We start from the raw sequence: 24,275 nt of genomic DNA, 5'->3' as shown, positions 1-24,275 counted from the left end.
ATGGCGCTTCATTCACAAATACAGAAAGACAAGTTTCATGGACTTTCAGTTGTGTTTTGAAGAGCATTTGAACACATCAATGTTTTAGATACTATACTAAAGTATATCTAATCTTGTAATTCAATAATATATAGTCTTTATTTTAAATAATCATAATAATAATGTAAATGTTTACATTACACTTCTTTATTTGTTATGCTCATACTTTTACTTTTACAATCGTTTGCTTTAATATGCAGTATATTTTTTGTATATTTTTGTGTTTGCTTCCTCCTGCTCCCTTTCGGACACATACTGTATGATTTATTATTATTATTAATATGAAGATATTATTAAGATAAGATAAGATGTTACTTTATTGTATTGATTGAATATTTTAGTTTAGAATGTGCTGTCTGTCCCACGGTAATTCAGAAGGCTCACAGGTCACATTCCGACCATTATTTAAAACAATAGGTGCTTTCACACCATCTACAGTTTGATTTGTATAGAGGGAGCTCTGTGGCTGAATGGCCAGCGATTAGGTGTGGCGCATTTATCAGAGGTGATCAGAGCTAACTGCCTGCCGTCAGATTTCATTTAAAAAACAGATCTGATTTTAAGACTATTTCTACGCTCATAAAGAATGATAAGAATAAGAATAATGCATATTGAACCGGTTTCATTAATTAGTGAGTTTATTTAACACTAGAACCGCCAATCGGGTCAATTTGTGTGATGTGTGTACAATGTAACTTTTTTTCAATAAAATATTAAAGTCTCCCAGTCCTTGACCTTTCCTGAAAGTGTGTTATGTTGCACCCTATGTTGTTAAAAATTGCATTTTAATAGCGGGATTTGACGGTTTTAGGTAGGCCGATACAAAAACCTCTGGCGGTTCTAGTGTTAAGGTAATTAGGTACAGTAGAAGCCCTTTTTTATCAGTAACGAATTTAGCAGTTGAACATGAAAGTCAACTAACTGAGGGTCACTTGCAATGACAGTGTTGTGTCTATTGTAAGTTTGTCACTCAGAGTAACCTACAGTTAATTTAGCTGCTGGAGAAGAAAGATCAGGGGGGAGGGGGGGAGAGAGCTGTGGTTGATGGGCCATTAGTTGTGTAAATACACAGCTGAGAGCTGCCGTTTCATTCAGACTGTTTAAAAAACGGTAACAACGGACAATTTTGGGATCCTGATCTGCCGACGAGGCTCAATTAAAATATAAATATTTTTAGTGAATTACTGAGTTTAGGCACGTTAATAACGTTTTAATGAAGTTAAATACAGTATATTCATATTTGTCAGTGATTTCATGTGTGTGTGTGTGTGTGTGTGTGTGTGTGTGTGTGTGTGTGTGTGTGTGTGTGTGTGTGTGTGTGTGTGTGTGTGTGTGTGTGTGTGTGTGTGTGTGTGTGTGTGTGTGTGTGTGTGTGTGTGTAGAGGTGTGTGTGGTTAAAACACTTTCATGAAGTGAAGGAGGTTTTCCTTCTATAAAACAGCTGTGGGCAGCAGTGAGTGTCACGGACATGAATTCATAGATCAAGGCAGACTGGTGCGACACGCCCGTTCCAAGCCGTGTCCCTCACTCCTCACATCACAAGCTGCATCAAAGTGTATTATGTTGTTACATCGTTTCAGATGTTATGTTTCAGTTGTGCTTGATGCAAACTTGTCGAAATTCGCCGTTTTGAATCCAAAATAAGTCGTTTTTGTGATTCATGTAGATCTGCAATAAATATATTTTTGGGGTATTGGGGTGTCTGGGACTCGGAGTAATCTGCGGCCGTGAGCTGTTATGTGCCATCATGAAACGCATGGTGTTCTTTTTTTATATATTATAATGAAGTGCGAGCTGTGTGCTCGAGTCTTCCTTCCTGTCGGCTCTGCTCTCATGGATGTATAATAAGGCTCTGCTGCTCCGAGATGATGGTCTAGCTTCAGCAGCTACATTACCTACGGGTGCGTTTGTTAATATTAACTGCGCGTCCGGAGTCACTGTCGCACAGACTGGACCGCTGGTGAGCAGCTGTTAGAACGGGCCATTCAGGTGTTCAGAGCAGAGCTCCCTGTCGGAGCGGCAGAGCGTGATGTGAACTGAAAAGTTTTTCTGTGGCAACATTATTTAAGGAATCGTTGAGCTAGCTAGCTAGCATATATTGTCACTATCTGCTAACGTTAGCTTTAGCCTTCTATTTCTAATAGTTTTTTTCATAGGCTATAAACAGAGGTGGTATATATATATATATATATATATATATTGTACTTGAGTAAAAGTAGAAGCCTTCAGATCTTGTACTAGAATAAAAGTAGAAGTACTCAGATCTTGTACTTGAGTAAAAGTAGAAGCACTCAGGTCCAGGCGCGCCGGATTCATTTTAGAATTGGGGGGGCCAAAAAAAGTGCATGTGTATGGCCCAATCCCAAACTACGCCCTAGACACTCCCCCTCCGTGACGGAGTGAACTCCGTGGAGTGACACATGAGGCTCCCTCCTGTCAGATGGAGGGGGTAAATACAGCGGCAAGCTTTGGGACAAACTCCCCTCTCTCCGGCAGAAACAGGAAATGCCGTAACGGCTACAACGGTTTCAAATCAGCATCTCTTTGACAAAAAATGTAAATGAATAACTCAAATAAAACTCCAAACATCTTTAATTGTGTTACTTTTTTGTAAAGCTCTTAGTTTTAAACCTGATGTTTATAAGCTTCTTAGTGTTTGCAACAGTCTGTAAATATACACAATTTTATAATAAAATGCACACATTCACCTTTTTCTAGACTAAACACAGGTATGATCCTAAGTTAAAAAAAGAATGAGGTTATCATGAGGTTGTTAACATCGCAATTTATCACTATCGTTTAGTGGTTTTGCAAAGAATTAACCACTCTGTTTTTGTACCATTCTGCGTTGAAGTACCTTCTCTTTGCCCAAATAATCTACTAGCGGTCTCCTTTTTTCTGATAGTTAGCTGTACAGCTTTAACCGCCTCAATGTCCCGACAGCAAACCTCCATGCAGTTGGAACCAGCCTGTTTCGGTTCAACAACGGCGGCGGTGGGGTCGGCGGCGGTTTTGACCGTTTCTGCGGCCGCAGACTAGAGCTGCTGCTTTTGGGTTCATCTGGCTTCGCTGTTTGAAGAAGGTCCAGCCTCCGGAGATGTGGTAGTCAGGGATGTGACCTTCCAGTTGTTAAATTTAAGTTTAGATTGATCGTATTTAGTTTTCTTCTGCGCTGGTTCTTCTGACATGTTTGCAAGTGTATATATTCTTTATATCTCTAGGTTAACGGCTGACACACACAGCAGAACAACGTAACAAATAAAGTAGGCTAAACAACGTAACAAATAAACAAATCTAAGCTTTTTTATTGGTTGTAATTTACATGGATACATTTGAATGGTGTGACAATGTCCTATTTGATTGGGTTAAAATGTACATATTCTTCCTGTTATGTCTGCCTGCTTTATTTTACCTAATGCAAAGTGACCTGCTCCATCGAAATCGTTCGCATTGACCCGAAGACACATTTTGATTCCTAGCTTTCTAATGAGATCAGGATTGTTTTTGTACTCCAAATATTAAGCAAACTATGTCACATTATATAATGACTGTTACAGAGTCATCGTTTTGAGAAAAAGGCCTTTAAAGTGTTTCTCTTCTCTGGAATCCATCGATCTGATTGATTATTAGCGGAGCAAATGATCAAAAATACTACGGAGGGAAGATATTTTCGTTTGGATTACTGCACTCACGGGAAACACCGGCTGTTGTTATGCCTGTTGTGACGTTAAATTACTCAGTTCTCCGCTTGTAATTATGCCATTACAAACTTCAAACCTGTATTTATCATCTGCATTTGCCGAAACAAGTTTAATATTCTGAAAGCCAAGACTGTTTATTTGAAATCAGATGAAAACGAACTGTAACGGACCCTGCCGTGTTATCTATGATTACTATGCCTTACATTCATAATTTCAGCGAGAGGGAGGGGGAGCGGCGCTGCGGAAGAGCAGAGTGGCCAGTGAGAGGCGAGCTGTGGTCTTCCCTTTACAAGCTTAAAAAATGCGTGTAGCTAATGAGATTGAATATATATAACAATACAAAATAACAAAATATACACAGCTAGATCAGATCGCGTTTTAGATGCGACTTTAGAGTAGAGGGGAATTATTGAAACGGGATTTGTACAGTGTTCCGCGCCGCGTGTATATACGTGTGTGTTTGTGTATTTTTGCGTTTGTGTGTATTGTGTTTGTTTCCCGGGGAAAAGACTCACGAGAAACACCGGCTGTTGTTATGCCTGCAGTGACGTTAAATTACTCCGTTCTCCGCTTGTAATTATTCCGTTACAAGCTTCAAAGTTGTAGGCCTATTTATCATCTGAATTTGCCGAAACAAGTTCAATGTACTGAAAGCCAAGACTTTGCTTATTTGAAATCAGATAAAAACAAACTGTAACGGACCCTGCCGTGTTATCTATGATTACTATACACCTTACATTCATAATTTCAGCGGGAGGGAGGGGGAGCGGCGCTGAGGAACAGCAGAGTGGCGAGTGAGAGCTGTCATCTTCCCTTTACAAGCTTCAAACATGCCTGAAGCTAGTGAGACTGAATATAACAATCAAAAATAACAAAATGTACACAGCTAGATCAGATCGCGTTTTAGATGCGACTTTAGAGTAGAGGGGAATTATTGAAACGGGATTTGTACCGTTTTCCGCGGCATCTGCTGCTGCGAAAATGTGGGGCAGGGCTGAAAAGTGGGGGGGCCAATGGCCCCCTGGCCCCCCTGCTTCCGGCGCCCTTGCTCAGGTCTTGTACTTGAGTAAAAGTAGAAGCACACAGATCTTGTAGAGTAAAAGTAGAAGAACTCAGGTCTTGTACTTGAGTAAAAGTAGAAGTACTCTGATCTTGTACTTGAGTAAAAGTAGAAGTACCAGAGTGTAGGAATACTCTGTTACAGTAAAAGTCCTGCATTCAAAATGTTCCTCAAGTCAAAGTAGAAAAGTATTCTCATCAAAATATAGTGAAAGTAGCGACAGTAAAAGTAGTCATTGTGCAGATTGGTCCATTTGAGAATAATATATATGATATGTTTTATAATGATTGATCATGAAAGTGTTCTCAAAGTTGTTAAAGGTGCAGCTAGTTTGAATTACTTTGTATACTAAAGGGTAGCTTGTGGATTTACTCCAGGTGGAACTAAAGTCTGATTTAACACTTGATTATATTTCACATCATTCATCCACATCTGTAAAGTAACTAAAGGTATTAAATACATGGAGTGGAGTAGAAGTACACCATGTACAGCTGAACTGTAGTGGAGTAGAAGAACAAAGTAGCAAAACATTGAAATACTTAAATAAAGTACAAGTATCTCAAAATTGTGCCCAAGTATAGTACTTGTTGAGTTTATGAACTTAGTTACTTTACACCATGTGGCTATAAAGATAGAAAGACTAAGCCTTGCACAGAGGCATGAAAATACATTTTCAAAATGCTCAACAGTGCTGCCAAAATTATAAACTGACTGCTACACCATTAAAATAAATGCTTTTATATATTTCTATTAGATGTGACTCTTTGGCGTTTCTGTTAACACTGCTGCTTTAGTTGTTCTGACTGCTGAAATCCTCTGTTATTCCTCATTTTAAAGCCGATATTCCGTGGGGTGGGGGAGCCAGGGGCTCGGATCCTTGTCACCTTTTTCATACAGATGAGTTTGCATCCCAAAGCCTCAGTCACCTTAATTCATGAAATAAAAACATCTCAGGTCAGTAACACTCAAAGCTAAATGTGCAAGACCATGTTCAGCTATGTTACTATTTATAATGTTATTGTTGTTACATCAGAAGATGTACATATTGGAATGATTTCTTAACTTACAGTAGGCTATGTTTTACAATGTGTGTTGGAAGGATTTATTAAATTACTATGAATATTGCCATTGTTGAAGGCTTTTAGAGAAGGATGAACTATAAGCCTGAATTACATAACATTTTATACCTAAAAACATAAAAGCCACAATAAATAAGTCACAATTATTGTAGTTATTTTTACCTCCCGTATTGCTTTCAACCCACCAGCTTTTATGGTGTTGTTACGTCACTAACTGTAAGCTTGTCACATACAATCTATGGTCAATCAGAGTAACCTCCAGTTAATTTAGCTGCTGGAGAAGAAAGATCAGGGGGGGAGGGGGGGGAGAGAGCTGCCGTTTCATTCACACTGTTTAAAAAACGGTAACAACGGACTATTTTTCTTAGCGGATGCATGTCAATTTAAATCAATACATACAACTATTTTTTAAATCAATAAAAACATTTTCTAAATCCATAAAAGCATTTAAATTAATATTGGGAGTCATGTCGTTACTTTGTTGAGAATGCGGCCATGTAATAAGCGGGATAATTTGCAGCAACTTGTTTCTTATGGGGAAAATAACACCCGTCATGCAGACCAAGATCCTTCCGCTGCGCGTTGGGATCCTGATCTGCCGACGAGGCTCCATTAAAATATAGATATTTTTAGTGAATTACTCAGTTTAGTATATTCATATGTGTCGGTGATTTCATGTATATTCGGTGCACATAAACATAAATGATCGTGGTGAAGATGATGATTAAATTAGGATTAAAAATCGAGAGCCGGGCTGCATTTCCTCCCGTTCGTTTTTTTCGACTAAACAACATTATTTTGTTAAATAACAACATGGTGATGTTTTGTAAATGATTACATGTCTCTTATTTAGCACAGAGTATGATATCCGTGACATATGGATCTTAACAAAGTTCCGCTGTACATCCAGCGTACTGTATCTGACTTTATTTCACATGAGGTCCAGTGTGGAACCCCACTGCACCCCCTGGTGGATCAATGATCCATTGCAGCTGGCTTCATTATAATTACATGTATCTATCACGGGGGCGGTCTCAAGTCAAGCTGGAGGTTTTCCCTTGAGCGAGGGCAGATCACGTACCAATCACGGCCCTCGCGTTTCAAACTGTCTGAAATGAATCGCTACATCTATAGCTAACCCTTTAGGCACATCCAGAAAGATCCACAAGCTTTGTGCAGTATATTGGTTGCTCGCAAATTTGCCCGCCAGTTATCGGTTCGAGCCTGCATGTAATACAGCTAGCTCTGCTGTGCAAGGTACCTGATCTGCAGGCGTGTGGTTATCAACGTGTTCTTTCACCTTTGTTGAAAGACTTGCGCACTCTCGAGCAGGATGGCATTTTCATTGAAAGTGTTGGTCAGTGTATCAGGGGCACTGTGGTGTGTGTTGCAGCTGATAATTTGGCTGCCCATGGCCTTGCAGGCTTTGTTCAGTGTTTTCGAGCTCACTATGTCTGCAGATTCTGTTGCTGCCCTAAAGAGCAGATACAGTCCAAGGAAGTTTCTGAAGCAGAGTTTACCATGAGAACGAGGGCCTGCCATGATCTTCATGTGCAGAATGTTGTGCAAGGACAAAATGCCACTCACTTTGGTGTTACAGGAGAGTGTGCTCTCAGCAAGGCTTTGAACCATTTCCATCCCATTACTGGTTTCCCACCAGATATACTTCACGACCTGTTTGAGGGTATTGTGCCAGTTGACTTAGCCTTGTGCATCCGTGAGATGATTCATCTGAAGTATTTCACTCTTGACTACCTAAACTCACAAATTCGCACATTTCCATATCAGCACTCTGATAGGCTTGATAAACCACACCCAATCCCAAAGACTTTTGCGTCAATGGGCATGAAAATTCTGCTTTGCTGAGGTTGTTAGTCCCTTATGGTAGGAAGTAAAGTCCCTGAAGGAGATGAAGCATGGGCCATATTATTAGACCTTAAAGAAATTGTGCAACTGGTTTTGTCGCAATCTTTCACAGAGAAATCCATCCAGTACATGCAGACTAAAATAAGTGATCACAGACAGGGTCTTCAAGCAGTCTTTCCAGACTTTAAGCTCCGACCCAAGCATCATTATGTTGAGCACTACCCATAACTGACAAGGCGTTTTGGGCCTCTTGTTCACCTATGGACCATGAGGTTTGAGGGAAAACATCGCTTTTTCAAAAAGGTGATACATGACACACACAACTTCAAGAATGTCTTGAAAACTCTCGCTACCAGGCATCAGCACATGATGGCATATCATTTAAGTGCACCATTATTTTTCAGACCTCACACACAAGCCTCAAGTGTCACATCTGTCCAAGTTGCCACCCTGCCTCAAGTGGCAAAAGACTTCATTGAGACAAAGACAGATAGCCAAAACATTTATAGTACATCAAAGGTCACCATCAATGGCACAGAGTATGTAAATGGCATGTTTGTGTCTGCAGGTCAGACTGGAGGACTTCCACAATTCTGCAAGATTGAGCATATACTGCTTGTGAACAGCTCTGTTTCCTTCCTTTGCAGAATCCACGAGTGCTGGTACAGTGAGCATTTAAGGTCGTTTGAGCTGACATCCTCAGACAACTTTACTGTGCTTCAGATGTCCGAGTTAAATGACACAGTAAGTCTCACAGCATACAATATTGATGGACATTTAAAGTTGACACAAAAAAGATTTATTTTGATCAGAGACTTAGAGGAATAAATGTTTTTAGATTGGGGACATATACAGGTGAGACTACTTACCAAGCCTAACAATAACAGAACTTAGTGATTGTTTTTTTTTCTACACATTGCCTGACTTTCGTGTTGCCAAACTGAATGTTCCTCTTATTCTCTTCTTTTAATTAATAGGAAATGGCGGCGCAAACCTACTTTCTTCATGTCCATACCTCAATTGACATATTCAGGAAGATGACTTTATCTTCATGTCCAGAATCAGTGGATGAGCTAAAAACCCTGATAAAAGACAAGTTTAAGCTAGACTTTGACTTTAGCTTATCCTACAGAGATCCAGACTTCGACGGGCAGTTATGTTCCCTTGTAGACATTGAGGAGCTTCCATTAAAGGCTTGACAGTTATAAGGTCTGAGAATGATGCCAGTTCAGTAGCATCAGATGAGACAATAATATTGCCCTATGCCATGACTCCAGAGAGGGCTGAGAGATGGCCTGCTGTTTTTCCAGTGCCAACTTTTTCCTACGAGGTAGAACTCATATTCGGTGAGGGAAATCTTGCACATCAGAGAACAGGGAAAACTGTAAAGCTATCTCGGGGTCAAAAGCACAACATCCTTGAGAGCCTTGCAGCCAAAATGCATAGCTTCAAGGCATACCCCAATGATAAGGAAGTTGCAATGGTGGGAGAATCACTTGTCACTAAGCATCCTAGTCTAAAAGAGCCAGGATCTCAGACAGGATGGTATGGCTGGAAAAATAGTCTGAAGTACAAGATGGGGAACTTCCGCACTAAATTAAGTCCATCAGGATTTCAGGAGGTAGCTGTAAATTCTGGGAAGAGGATTAAAAACAATCCAGACAAACAAGCTCCCCACACTAACATCAAAAGACCAAAGAGGGCAGAGGTGAATTTCTTGCCTAATTTCCCACTCGGTGAAGATGTTACAAGCCTTGAGCGATTGAGACTCCAAATGGTAGAGGAAGTTAAGATGAGAAATAAAAACCATCCCTTGATTGCAAAATCAATGCAGACTACCTTTGCCCTGCGGCGCAATGAAATCATAAATGATGAGCTACCTGTTGGAGAGATCCTGGAACGCTGGCCTGCCTTGACAATGGAGTCACAGGTGAAAATATTTTAGATATTACAACTATATAATAATTTGTTGTGCCTTTGTCACTGATAACTTTGGCATGTTTACTCAGATTTAGCATGTCATGTTTCTGTTTATCTCTGCTGCCTTCAGTCCACATATACATTGTACTCTGAATGAAATAGTCATTTTATATTTTGGCAGATTTGTGCAGCGTTTCATAGAATAACGAACCTCAACGTGAAGAACCACTTTTATGCAGAGTTGGATCGGCATGCACCCCGTCTGTTGAGCTTGTTCAGGAAGAAGGCGGCACGTAAAGGCAAAGTGTCTGAAGTTCTGGATCAGCTCTTCACCGCCTATGACCTCCAGGTGAGTCGGTTAAGCCTCTTGGTGTTTTACCATACTAGAGTGGATTTTCTGCTGTGTGTGTGTGTGTGTGTGTGTGTGTGTGTGTGTGTGTGTGTGTGTGTGTGTGTGTGTGTGTGTGTGTGTGTGTGTGTGTGTGTGTGTGTGTGTGTGTGTGTGTGTGTGTGTGTGTGTGTGTGTGTGTGTGTGTGTGTGTGTGTGTGTGTGTGTGTGTGTGTGTTGGGGGGCGGGGGGTAAGCCTGATAGATTTAGATTTATTATTAAGATACTTGTGTTTGGGGAGGGAACAGCAGTGTTAATGTTATTGCACCTTGTTGTTGTGCTAATGAAATACAGGTGGGATCGCAGACGCCTCAATTGCTTCAAAATGGTAATCTCTTCAGTCATGGAAGAGCCCTTGTGATATAAATTGTTGTGTGGCTATGCTGTTTAGCATCCAAAGTAAAACAAAGATATGTTTTCGCACTCAAGGATCACGGTGACGTCCATAGCCGACGTGCTGCTCTCCTCCGTGGTCTGCCTGGATTTCTGCATGAGGATGACTCCAGGTTTCTGAGGCTATGGCATGTAAGTCAGCATAATAACTGTTTTGAATGTATGTGACAGATCATCCAAAAATATAGTTTATCTTATACATACACACACATACACATGCACACACAGACACACACATACACAAACACAGAGACACACAAACACACACATATAGACACACAGACACACACACATACATAGAGACACACACACACACACACACACACACACACACACACACACACACACACACACACACACACACACACACACACACACACACACACACACACACACACACACACACACACACACACACACACACACACACACACACACACACACACACACACACACACACACACACACACACAATGTTCTCTGTTTACATCCTGCACTTTAAATCTGGTCATTGAAAACTGTGTTACCCTTAATTTATTTTGTATTGAAAAGTTAGTTATTTGCTATAATTTATATATATTGTTTGGTAAAGTGTGTGTCAATTAATAGAACAGTCATTTGCATTTAAATTGTCAGTGTTAAAGTGCTTTTTAATGTTTAGTCAAAATGTTGATTTAGGGATTTTGAGTTACAGTTAACTAAATTTTTAACTAATTTTGATGTAATCGGTTTCAACAAACGTTTTAAGTATTCGACATTCCGTTTTGAGTACTACTCAATTGAAATTTTTAATTCATATTGGGGTTTAGAGATAATAAAAATATTTAAGTTAAATCTACCTGATTTTCATATCTACTGTGCTCACAACATAGCTAGTTGAAGAGATATGAAAATGTCTAAGTTAAAGATACTTGATCTTTATATGTACAGTATTAACACAAATTATTAGTTTAAATAACTTAATATATCCATGTTTTTTTAACTTAAAACAATATGTTTGTGTCACTTAAAAATTACTAGTAAATAGAACTCAATTGATAAGATTATACTTTAACTTAAAATATTTAAGTTGAGGTACTCAAACATTTCGATGTAATCAGTTTTAAAAAAACGTTTGAGTTCTATTAACTTGTCAGGTTTTACAGTCATGGCTGTGTCGATTACCAGTCTGATATCGTTTTACAAAGATGACAAGAAGAGCGTAGATAGAGGAGAGAACCACTACAAGTCAGGACACGTACAACAGTGCAGCCTAGATGAAGGTGTGCTTACCGGTGTTGTCAGGGCTAGCATGAGGGACAAGGTTTATAGAGTGTCGGTGAGTAGTGATAGCAAGAGTACCGTTAACCTAGAGTTAATTTATTCACATTAGTGACATTAATTCCCATCAACAAATCCATTTTATGTGTCACATGTGGTCACATGAAATCTTTATTACAAATATTACACACCAGAAAACACAGAGATATCCATGACATAAACATACAGTAGGCTATAAATAATTAAAGGGATGATTGGGAAGGCATTACAAATGTAAATATATTTTAAATAAAACAATCCCACCACCACAGGTATCTACAGAAGAAGAGGGAATTCTCTCCACAAAATGTGAATGCCCACGTGGAGAATGGCAATGCAGTCATGCGGCTGCATTAGACATCTTTGCCATCCACAATTTCAGCTGCACTGACACCCCCTGTCAGTGAAAGAAGCCAAAGGCAGCTAAACGTTTCCTTGTTTGAGTCGTTCATGTTCGATGAAAAATATCATAAATCTATCATTTTCAAATATAGTAATTTTAAGAAATTGTGAATCGTTTTTAATTTACATTTACTCACCTTTGCAATGTTGTGGTTGTTAGAGTGTTAGGTTTCTGACTACAGAGAATAACATATTTACAAAATAATATTTCTTAATAAAAAAAGGCAATCTATGCAGAAAACTATTGTGGTCTCTTGATTCAAGCCTGCCTCTGAGTCCCAAATCACAAACCATTCTTTAGAGTAACGTTGTTGATAAAGAAAGACAGAAAACAAACATGAGCCGACCCCGAGAGGCCAGACTTTTAAACGGAAGAAGACAGTTTAAAGATTTATATTTGCGGATATTATCAACACATCTGATTCAAATTAACATGTGTATTAAACAGAACCTAAATAAAAGAAATAAAATACACCCAGTTTAAAGACATTGTTTGAGTTTAATGATGAACTCAAAATGTAAAACAAATATAATAATAATACATTTTATTTATATAGCGCTTTTAACTCAAATACGCTTTACAGTATGAGGGAGGGTAGGCAAACAAGGACAGGCAAACAAATAAATATAGTAAAATAAAATAAACAGACAAGGCAGTCAAGACAAGAGGAAGTTGATTGAGAGGGAGGGGGGGGCTTATGGGTAGACAGAGTTGAAAAGATGTGTATGAAACATGTTTCTGGACATATGTGTTTACATGTGAAAAGACACAATTTTTCTGCCACCTCTTTTATGAGAGGACGTTGGAAGTTCACTAGTGTGCAACATACCTGCACCAGTTTATCTGCGAAGTGCCTCAGGTGAGATGGAATGAACTTTAGGATCCTAAATTCTTTCAAACGAGCATTTGCTCTCTCGACGTGAATCCTATTTTGTGCGATAAGCTTTGTAGCCTGTGCTTCGCTGTGTGTCAGTTGGCCATGACAGAGGAATGGGGGAATGTTTACAGTGACTCCTTCAGGAAGAATGTTCTGGATTAAGAATCCCTTGTCAGCCAATATCAGATCTCCAGGTTTGAAATGCTGAAGAACACCAGAAACCCATACTATTTATTTGCCACTTGTTGATCCTGGATATAGTTTGCTGCAGTATGTGATCACAGCATTTGGTGCTACCCCGAGCAGTAGTTTGAAGAAGTGCATGCCACGGTAAGCATAGTAGGTCTCTTTCTAGATATCCATTTGCTTGGGGATAGCAATTTTGATGTCCGTACAATCCACTATCATTCTGCAGTTTTGGATGTGCGGAAATGAAGAAGGCAAGCTGGTTTTATTTTTCTCCCGGCTGGGAACAGTACTCATTATGTCCTTAAAAAGTAATTTGTGGAGAACCTCTGTAAATGTTACAATCACATTTCTGACAGTGCTTTCACCGCAGTGAAAGAGTGCAGCCAGATGAAGGTGTGTGTAATTATGACGCAGTTTCATGAGGGTCATGAAAACTTGGTCTTCAAGACTCATTGCTTTGGGGAACCAACCTTCTGGGTATGTAATGGAACCCTCAAAACGAGCAACATACTCACACGCAGCACTGAATGTGTCTCTATCTGGCAATCCTGTCTCTATCCGAAGAACCTTTTCACTCAGCTGAGGCAGAATACTTGTCACGGCAATAACTCTGCTTTGCCTTGGACTCCTCTAGCTGGATCTCTAGCTGCATTATGTGTCGTGGCTGAAATTGAAGTTTTTCTTCTACCGTGGTCGCTTGCTCCCTGGCATTCTCAGATAGTGATTGAGGACCTTCAATAGCAGCCGCCTGTGTTAATGGACCTGCTTCCTCAGTCATTAGACACGTAGCTTCTTCCTCCATTCCATCAATTATCCCTCTCAGACAGTAGGAATGCTATTCTACATTCTGTGCTTCAAATGAAACGAGCCTTTTTCTCTTTCGTAAAGGAAAATGACAGCTGCAGATGCGGGAACAGGAATTGGGCTTCCTGTCAGCTCGTCTGTTGGGAAGATATAAAATATTAGTTTCATGGAAGTCACACCGTCACATATAAGAGCATTAAGACATACTAGTACATAGGCTAAAACAAAACATCTAAAGATATAACCTTGCACTTTGATAAGTCTCGTGAACATTTTCACTATTTTTACATTTTTATAGATCAAAGTTGAACTAAAGAAATAAATGGTAGATTAATCCATATTGAAAATAGGTTTCAGCTGTTACACTAATTATAATGGTTATATTTCTTAATTAAGATAATATATTAGTTTATTGATCCCAATTTGGGAAATGTTTGTGTTGCAGCAGCATAACAAGAAAAACAAAATATAAGTTATTATATATACAAAAGTATGTGAGGGATGGAATATTAAATATTAAATTGAATATAAATATAAAATGTACATGTGATTTTACGTCCAAGAGAAGCGATGGAGCAGAGAGTTCTCTGCCAGCCAGAGGTGATTTGTTATTAGTTCAATATGTCAAACTGATTTCCCTGACTACAATCTTTAGTTACATGGTGAAACGTTATGCTGCTTGTACTAATTAGACACAATCATATAAGCCACACAGGTTTTAATAGGATGTATTCATTATCTTTACTTATGTTGCGGTCTTTTCAACAGCGCCATCTCTAAAACGGCGATACAGTCACTACCCATCATTTAAATTTCAACGTGACATGGAAAAAAATGTAACGTCAGCTTACTTCATGGCACGAATCCAGACTCTCCTTTGGAAAACATTGGCCGGGAAAAGATAGAACGAGCACGTTTCATGGGAAGACCTGTGGCTGCAACCCGGAGCAAAGCAACAAACCATTGCGTAGCTAACTAGTAGCACTAGCTTTAGCTAACGAAACGAGAACGAGAGAGAGAGAGAGATAGAGAGAGAGAGAGAGAGAGAGAGAGAGAGAGATTTTTAGATTTTTGAAACCACCTTTATTCACAATTTTTCACAAAAAACAAACAGACACATTATCACAATATAATAAGCGTTCTGTTTGACATGGTGCTAAACTTAAAAACAAAATCAGTAACATTGTGTAACTTTCACACAAAAAAACCCTCACAACTGAGATCAGGAAAAAACATTGCATCTCTGGAAAAGAGTCATGTCATTAGGAGACTTCAGTCCATTCCAGTGAGCAGCAATCAGTGCCTCTGCAGCAGGAGGCTGCAGAGGCACGTGAGGCCTGCAGCGTTGTCCAGGCGGGGGCCACACGCCTCCACCACCTGGCCCAGCATGAGGATCCTCTCCTCACAGAGTCTCTGCTGCAGAGAAGGCCCAGCACCTTGAAGAGACCTCCATAGAAACCAGAGAGACCGTTCAACTGTAATCCTTTTAGGTCCATCAGGAACAGCGACTCAGCCAGAACCAGCCCACCACAGCCCTAATAAGGCCCGAGTTACGGGTCTCCAGACCAGGTCAGCAGGCCCAGTCAGGAAACTCTGGAGGAACCGGAGCCTGAAGGCAGCCCCTCTGCTCGCCAGGTGAACCAGGCCATGTCCCCCCTCCTCCTTTGGCAGGAACAGGACGCTCTGAGGGACCCAGTGCATGCGGTCCCAGAAAAGCACCACAAACAAAGATGCTCTCTTAGCATCCCCTCGAGAAACGTCAATATTTAAAGAGCTTTATGACACTCATAATGACATTATAATTGCATAAACAAAAATATAGCTGAAGAAAAATAAAACGAGAAAAAAATTAAAAACAAGATGTACTTATTCATCATTCTTTGCAGTTTCCTCTCTAATCCTCTGAAGTATCTTCTTTAACCGAGCCTTCTCTGGGCCGCTGAAGAAAGGTTCCCCATAGGCTTCTTTGCGCCGCATGAGAACCCTGGCAGTTTTGCGAAAAATCTGCAAATCAGCAAAACAATTCTCTAACGGCCCGTCTACACTACAGGCACCAAAAAATCTTGAAGCTGGGCGTGTCTGAAGCTTGGCGATTTTTTGCGAGCAACGCGACCAACAACCAATCACATGAATCTCCCGCCCCCGACATACAAAGCAATAGCAATGTTAAAACGCAGTAAACTAGATATAAACTCTCCAAACAGCCGAAAAACCTACCAGTTTCACCCACTGTTTCTGCCACCTCCCTCCATGCCTGGTTCCTCCGGTTTGTATCCCGGTAAATAGTTCTGGTCATAAAGAACCGGGTGCAGGGGTAGACATTAAGGGTAAAATGCCACTGGCCCTCCGGGCCGGTGGAATTGTATTATCACTGGCCCCACCATTGTAACCACTGGCCCGGAGCATTCGTCCAAATAAAATCGACTTATAATGAAGAAAATGAACACATTTGTTGCAATAGTAATTGATGCTAACTATATTACTACTTGTACTACAACATTTGAATCATCAATTCTTCCTCATTTCCTCAATTGTTCATATTTGGTTTATTAAAATAATGATATGGTGGTCATTGTTAAAAAATGTCAGCTATTATTATGAGTATTATTATTTGTATAATGCACTTTCTGCCTTCCTGTCATTAGGAGTTAGAAATGTAATGGCTATGTAATAGATTAGATTAGAACCTTCATTATCCTAAACTGCTGGGACATATACCGACAGGTGGAGAGAGCTTGATGGCGTGTTGGCAAGTCAGCTTCTCTAATCCAGCGCAGCTGCCACGGAACGCCATGCCGGGCGGCGTGACTGTAGCCGCTAGACAAACAATTAGGCAAACAATTCACCAGTGCAACCAAACAAAACCACCAACAAAACCCAAAGTCGGTGAAGTGATGCACAAAGACATCAACTATCACCCAGAGAAAAGTGAATTGTTAACAATGGTTTGAAAAGTTGCAAACTTTAAACAAACGCTCTCCGCTACGCTCACCGGTCCACTCACAACGAGAGAGAGAGAGAGAGAGAGAGAGAGAGAGAGAGAGAGAGAGAGAGAGAGAGAGAGAGAGAGAGAGTTTTGATTCGATTTGTGTAGCTGCATCAGAAATGAGCTCCTGAACAAAAAATCGAAATTGAACCTAAAAAACGAGATATTTTATAGGAAAATCTGCAGAATTAACTCCAAAGAAGAGTTAACGACATTGATCGACAGAAAACAGAGGAAGAAACGCAATTTTTGGATGTATTTTTGAGTTGAAACTACAAACTAGCTTTCAACTACCAACTGACAACTGTCAACCGTCTAGCTGTGGGCTGCTAGCTGTGGGCTGCCAGCTGTTACCTGCCACTGTTGGAAGGAGCTGCACCAAAGAAGGTAGCGGAACATTATAAACTGTGAATTATTTCATGAAGATAAAAAGAAAGGAAAAGAAAAGTATTTGTAAGCTAGAAAAGCTAATTAATTAGCCTAGCCTCTCTTTGGAACAAAACAAGTGGTCACCATGGAAACTGTCCAGCAGGCAAAAAAGAACTTCTCAGCTCTCAGAGCAGAGGGAAGAGAGATTGAATATCCTGCTAAATGCAAGAGTGTAAATGCGAAGGACAAACTTCGCTTCAAAGAGCGAACCCAGGCCAGGCAGTCTGGTCCCCCAGACAACACTCTGCAGCAGCTTAAAGAGGACCTCCAGCAGCTCAAGAGCGACAACGAGGCCTTGGCATCTGACCTCAGAGGAAGTGTAGAGGCACTCAAACAGGAGAACAGTGTGCTCCGTGTTCAGTTAGCCAAGGTGAGGGAGGATGCTGAGTGTAGAGAGAAGAGCTTCACCAGGCAGGTCCAGCACCTGACAGAGAAACTCTCATCAGTCCTCACAATGACGAGTAGAGAGACACAGACTCTCCCTGCCAGTGTCCCTGGCCCACCCTCTCTGCTCAGCACCCAGCCCAACAACACCCTGGCCCCTCCGGATACACCCACACAGCAAGCTGCCCACAGCCAGCTCTGCCCATCCCAGCCTCCCTCTACTCAGCAGGAAGAACAAGACCCACAAGTGGTCCTGCTGGCTGACTCAAACGGGAAGTTCCTGGACCCAAGAAAGCTTTTTCCTGATAAAAAGGTGCTGTCTAAACACTGCAGCACCACAGGCCAGGCCATGAAGCTGTTGAAAAAGGAGACCCTCAGGAACCCTCAGTACCTGGTGATCCACACGGGAACAAATGACCTGCACACCCTCCGTAGGGACACTGCTGAGGCAGTGAGGAAAATGGCGGAACAGGCCAGTAAGGAATTCCCCGACACCCACATTGTGGTCTCCACCCTGCTGCCAAGGACAGACACCCCTCCTCATGTCATCCATGACATTAATACGGAGATCAAGAAAGGATGTGCCACCTTACCAAATGTCCATCTGGCCCTCCACTCACCCATTGGCCCCTGGGACCTCTATGATGGAATCCACCTACACAGAGAGAGGGTGGGGATATTTGCAAAGACCCTCAAAGATGCAGCCCTGGGACGCAGTCCTCCCACCCTCTCCTCTAGAGGCCTTATAGACCCTCCCAGATTCATATATAGAATATTCAGGGACTCCACTCCTCAACCTTTGCGGTTAAGAGTGAGAATCCAGAGTTCTTAGAATCTATCAAAGATGTTGATCTAATTATATTAACAGAAACATGGTGTAAAAATGATCTGCTCACTCACTGTCCTCCAGGTTATAATGAAGTCATGGTGCCCTCTATAAAATCAAAAAACATACGCAAGGGCAGAACATTGGGGGGGATCTTGGTGTGGTATAAAGGAGATCTTTGCTGTCAGATCTCAGTAGTAAAACAAGGTAAATCACACATTTGGCTAAGGTTAGATCAAACCCTGGGCATAACTGACAGGAATCTATATGTGTGTGCTATTTATATACCCCCAGTAGATTCTCCTTATTTTGAAGAAGACATTTTTGAAACTTTCCATTCAGAAATCGCCTATTTTCAGGCCCAGGGTAATGTGCTTCTAACTGGAGATCTGAACGGACGAACATAAATTGGACCTGATGTCATAGACCCACAGGGCAGCCACCATGTATTTGGCAAGCCCCCCCTGTTTACAACACCAACCGTCAGCCATCGGAACAGCCTTGACTCTGAAATCAATCAGAATGGCAAAGAGATAGTGCATCTCTGTCGGGCCTTAGGCCTGTACATAGTGAATGGGAGGTTCAGGGGGGACTCTTTAGGGAGATTCACATACTCCTCAGCTCTAGGGTCTAGTGTAGTAGACTATGCAATCACTGACATGGACCCCTCCACTATCAGTGCATTCACTATCAGACAGCAATTCCCCTTTTCAGACCACAACCAAATCAATGTGTTCTTTAAAGTCTCAGGTCCAATGAGTGACACAACAAGGGAACCCAGTAAGCTGTATACATTAAATCCTACTTACAGATGGGCCCCAGACAGTGGAGACAAATTCACCAAGGTCTTGAACTCACATGATCTGATGAATGACATGTCACTATTTGACCAAAATCAATATGTTCCAACAACACATCCTCACTCCCAGGTCGGCCTATGTTGACGTTATGTCAAGTCCCCTGTGTCGGCTTTTTCCAACGCAAGGGGGGCGGCCCTTAGCGTACATTTTCAACTTTCCGGGATGTCCATAGGCTTCTATATAGCTCCCTAAACGTATGTTGTAGACGACTTGAGATCGCGAGCGAAGGCTACCCGCAGATCCATTCTCACAGCGTTTATCAACCTTTTTCTTACTCAATATCAAGCCACACTTATTGTTTTTACTTCTTTATTTTAATTGAATAATGTAGGACTTTTGTTGCCGTCAGTTATGGGGAGAGTAGGGGCTCAGAATACTGAAATCTGTATCTGTAAAAATGGACGTGCCGCTGTGCGATTGCCAGGCAACGCAATAATTTGCAAACTCTTCAACTACAAACCTAATTATATTTAAAAACATTTTAGAAGGCCTCACGAAATACTTTAATGTAAATTAAAATGTAAATGTGAAGGGATGTGTGTAATGTGGTGATTACATTATTCACCCACGGATCTATGGGTTGGGGTATTGTTCCGCACGGACATTTTAGTTAACCGGATTTCCTGTTGATGTGAAATACGAAAACATTTTTTTAAAATAAAATGATACTTTATTCAGAGTTTGCTTGATTTTCTCTTTGGAGGTAATCACATAACAGCATTTTAATACACGGTTCGGCTGCATTAAATATTACATATCTGCCGTAGTTCGCTATTTATAGAGCCCTGATGAGAAGACTTCTAGACAAACATGAACAACTGCCGCCAAAACTGAATATGTGACGTGGATCATAAATATATCAGCAATTAAACAAAATCTTCAATTTCTCTTCACAATATAAGTCTCCTTGCACAATATAAGTCTCCTGGCAGTATCAATTCTAATTTGGATGACTTTTATGTTTGATCCAATCAGTATATTGGTATATTTACACCATAACAGTGCACAGCTGATAGAAAGGGACACCTGGTGGTTAAAGCACGTTATTGAAATGTATTATTTGTATTATTAGATATTAATAGGAGACACAGACAGACAAACTAATAAGGCTTTATTTAAACATTAAAGAATACTTTAGGTTAAGGTCTTATTTTGAATAAGAAAAAAGCTTATACATATACATATTAAGCCTGACAAAGTACTAATATATTGCTTTCCTGCAATGTTAACCACTGTAAGTTTAAGCACTTATTTTAACTGATATTATACATATGTATTATATTCTTATAAGATGTATGTAGATAGTTTAAGAAATGTGCAGAATACGACAGTTTAATGGTGGAGGTATACACACATATTGATAGATGTCTTGTAATGCACTGTTGAGGAACCTGCGACCAAAGTTTTTCATCTCCGGCCTTGTCAGGTATTGAACAATCAATAAATAAAGAACACAGAATTATTAAATAAAACACAGAATTTGTGTGATTATACTAAATGATTTACAAATAAACACTACTGCATATTTACAACTGTTACACATGCTGATGTAACGCAAATGTTTCCAACTTGGGATCAATAAAGTAGGCCTATATCTAATCTTAAGATGATCCATGGCTACTGCCAGATTTGCCTCTGAACCTTGACAAGTGCATATTTCAGGCTTATCAATTAACAACAGGAGGGGTCACAGACATAAGACCAGCTGTTAAATAAAGGTCTTCTGACCTTAGCTGGCATGTGGGTATATATTAATGCTGCCCATTATGGGCACAAACAATTTTCACCCATGTATTACTTATATGTTTTAAATGTGAGTGTTCCTATCCCCTAAACCTCCAGGGATGTACACAGTTTAATACTGGCAACTACTTATTATGGGAAATATGAAAACGTCTTTTAAAACTACAACTCCCAGTAGAGACGTGCCATACAGATGTAGCACTTCATTTCAGACTCCAGCTTACAGCTTCCTGCCTACGACCTGCCTAAGACCAGTATAGAGGAATGTTAAGCCCTCCCACTATTTTCCAAGAGGGCGTTGCCAGATTTTCAATTTCAGGTTTTAACCAGGAGATGGCGCTTCATTCACAAATACAGAAAGACAAGTTTCATGGACTTTCAGTTTTGTTTTGAAGAGCATTTTAATACATCAATATTTTAGATAGTATACTAAAGTATATCTAATCTTGTAATTCAATAACATATAGTCGTTATATATTAAATAATCATAATAATAATGTAAATGTTTACATTACACTTCTCTATTTGTTATGCTCATATTTTTACCTTTACAATCGTTTGCACATTTTAGTTTAGAATGTGCTGTCCCACGGTAATTCAGAAGGCTCACAGGTCACATTCCGACCATTATTTAAAACAATAGGTGCTTTCACACCGTCTACAGTTTGATTTGTATAGAGGGAGCTCGTGGCTGAATGGCCAGCGATTAGGTGCGGCACATTTATCATAGGTGATCAGAGCTAACTGCCTGCCGTCAGATTTCATTTAAAAAACAGATCTGATTTTAAGACTATTTCTGCGCTCATAAAGAATGATAAGAATAAATGTAATGCGTATTGAATTAGTACTAACATTAATTAGTGAGTTTATTTAACACTAGAACCACCAATCGGGTCAATTTGTGTGATGTGTGTTGTGTGTGTGCAATGTAACTTTTTTTCAATAAAATATTAAAGTCTCCCAGTCCGTGACTTTTCCTGAAAGTGTGTTATGTAGCACCCTATGTTGTTAAAAATTGCATTCTAATAGCGGGATTTGACGGTTTTAGGTAGGCCTATAAAAAAACCTCTGGCGGTTCTAGTGTTAAGGTAATTAGGTACAGTAGAAGCCCTTTTTTATCAGTAACGAATTTAGCAGTTGAACATAAAAGTCAACTAACTGAGGGTCACTTGCAATGACAGTGTTGTGTCTACTGTAAGCTTCTCACTCAGAGTAACCTACAGTTAATTTAGCTGCTGGAGAAGAAAGATCAGGGGGGAGGGGGGGAGAGAGCTGTGGTTGATGGGCCATTAGTTGTGTAAATACACAGCTGAGAGCTGCCGTTTCATTCAACCGCTACGCTTTGGGATCCTGATCTGCCGACGAGGCTCCATTAAAATATAAATATTTTTAGTGAATTACTGAGTTTAGGCACGTTAATAACGTTGTATTGAAGTTGAATACAGTATATTCATATTTGTCAGGGATTTCATGTAGTTTCATGTAGATCTGCAATAAAAATATTTTTGGGGTATGGGGGGTCTGGGACCCGGAGTAATCTGCGCCCGTGAGCTGTTATTTGCCATCATGACATGCATGGTGTTCTTTTTTATATATTATAATTAAGTGCGAGCTGTGTGCTTGAGTCTTCCTGCCTGTCTGCTCCGATCATGGATGTATAATAAGGCTCTGCTGCTCCGAGATGATGGTCTAGCTTCAGCAGCTACATTACCTATGGGTGCGTCCGTTAATATTAACTGCGCGTCCGGAGTCACCGTGGCACAGACTGGACCGCTGGTGAACAGCTGTTAGAACGGGCCGTTCAGGTGTTCAGAGCAGAGCTCCCTGTCGGAGCGGCAGAGCGTGATGTGAACTGAAAAGTTTTTCTGTGGCAATATTATTTAAGGAATCGTTGAGCTAGCTAGCTAGCATATATTGTCAATATCTGCTAACGTTAGCTTTAGCCTTCTATTTCTAATAGTTTTTTTCATAGGCTATAAACAGAGGTGGTATAAGTATATATATATATATATATATATATATATATATATATATTGTACTTGAGTAAAAGTAGAAGCACTCAGGTCTTGTACTAGAATAAAAGTAGAAGTACTCAGATCTTGTACTTGAGTAAAAGTAGAAGCACAAAGGTCTTGTACTTGAGTAAAAGTAGAAACATACAGATCTTGTAGAGTAAAAGTAGAAGTAGCCTACTAGGATCTTGTTCTTGATTAAAAGTAGAAGTACTCAGGTCTTGTATACTTGAGTAAAAGTAGAAGTACTCAGATCTTGTACTTGAGTAAAAGTAGAAGTACCAGAGTGTAGGAATACTCAACCCAGTCTCATGGCATTTCGTGTTCACCAACACGATTTTTAATCTATTGATTCGTGTTCACCAGCACGATTTTCCCCTTTTTTTCGTGTTGCACAGCACGATTTTATAAGCAATGTATTTCTACTGGTAATGTGTTTCGTGCCTGCAGCACGTCTTTTTCTCCGGTCGGGTCGTGGAACACCGGAAGCTGTGTGGTTCATAAAAACATGTTCTTACTCAATATCAAGCCACAATTATTGCTTTTATTTTAAATCGTATAATTTCGGACTTTTGTTTCCTTTTCTCTGAGGAAAATAAATGGGGCTCAGAGCCTCAGAACATTGAAATCTGTATTTTTTAAATCTTTTTTTCCTTCTAATTTGTTATTCTTTTCAAAATAACACACTGTTATTTACTCACCAATAACACACAATTATCATTGCTGTTATTTATTGGTTTAATTCCATAATCTCGGGCTTTGTTGGCGTCCTTCAGGAACTGAATTTCAAAATAAAAATAACCGGAAACGGACGTAGGCATTTCGAGCGCTTACCCAAGATCCTCAGCTATGGTTTAAGCTCGCTGATTGGATGTTTTAGCCGCAATGCATGCTGAAATTTGGTGTTTATATGATATGAAATCCGGAAAACATTTTAAAAGAATAAAATAATACTTAATTCCGAGTGTTCTTGCTTTTCTCTTTGAAAGTCATCACATAACGGCATTGTAATACACG

At 40.1% G+C, this 24,275-nt stretch overlaps 1 protein-coding gene and 1 long non-coding RNA gene across 2 annotated transcripts in view; one reads left to right on the top strand and one right to left on the bottom strand.

Moving 5' to 3' along the window:
- The window catches only part of LOC307035191 (leucine-rich repeat and fibronectin type III domain-containing protein 1-like protein), a 429,933-nt gene that overhangs the window by 130,446 nt on the left and 275,212 nt on the right, over positions 1-24,275 (bottom strand). The window lies entirely within an intron of this gene.
- Positions 8,157-10,581, top strand: LOC307035197. Its single transcript, XR_013807047.1, has 3 exons — positions 8,157-9,675; positions 9,847-10,014; positions 10,483-10,581. It is a non-coding gene; the product is annotated as an uncharacterized lncRNA (long non-coding RNA).

Source organism: Notothenia rossii (genome assembly GCF_949606895.1).
Source record: "Notothenia rossii genome assembly, chromosome: 4".
NCBI lineage: Eukaryota > Metazoa > Chordata > Actinopteri > Perciformes > Nototheniidae > Notothenia > Notothenia rossii.
Note: the sequence above shows the minus strand (reverse complement) of the source record. Positions and strands in the feature narration are given on the sequence as shown.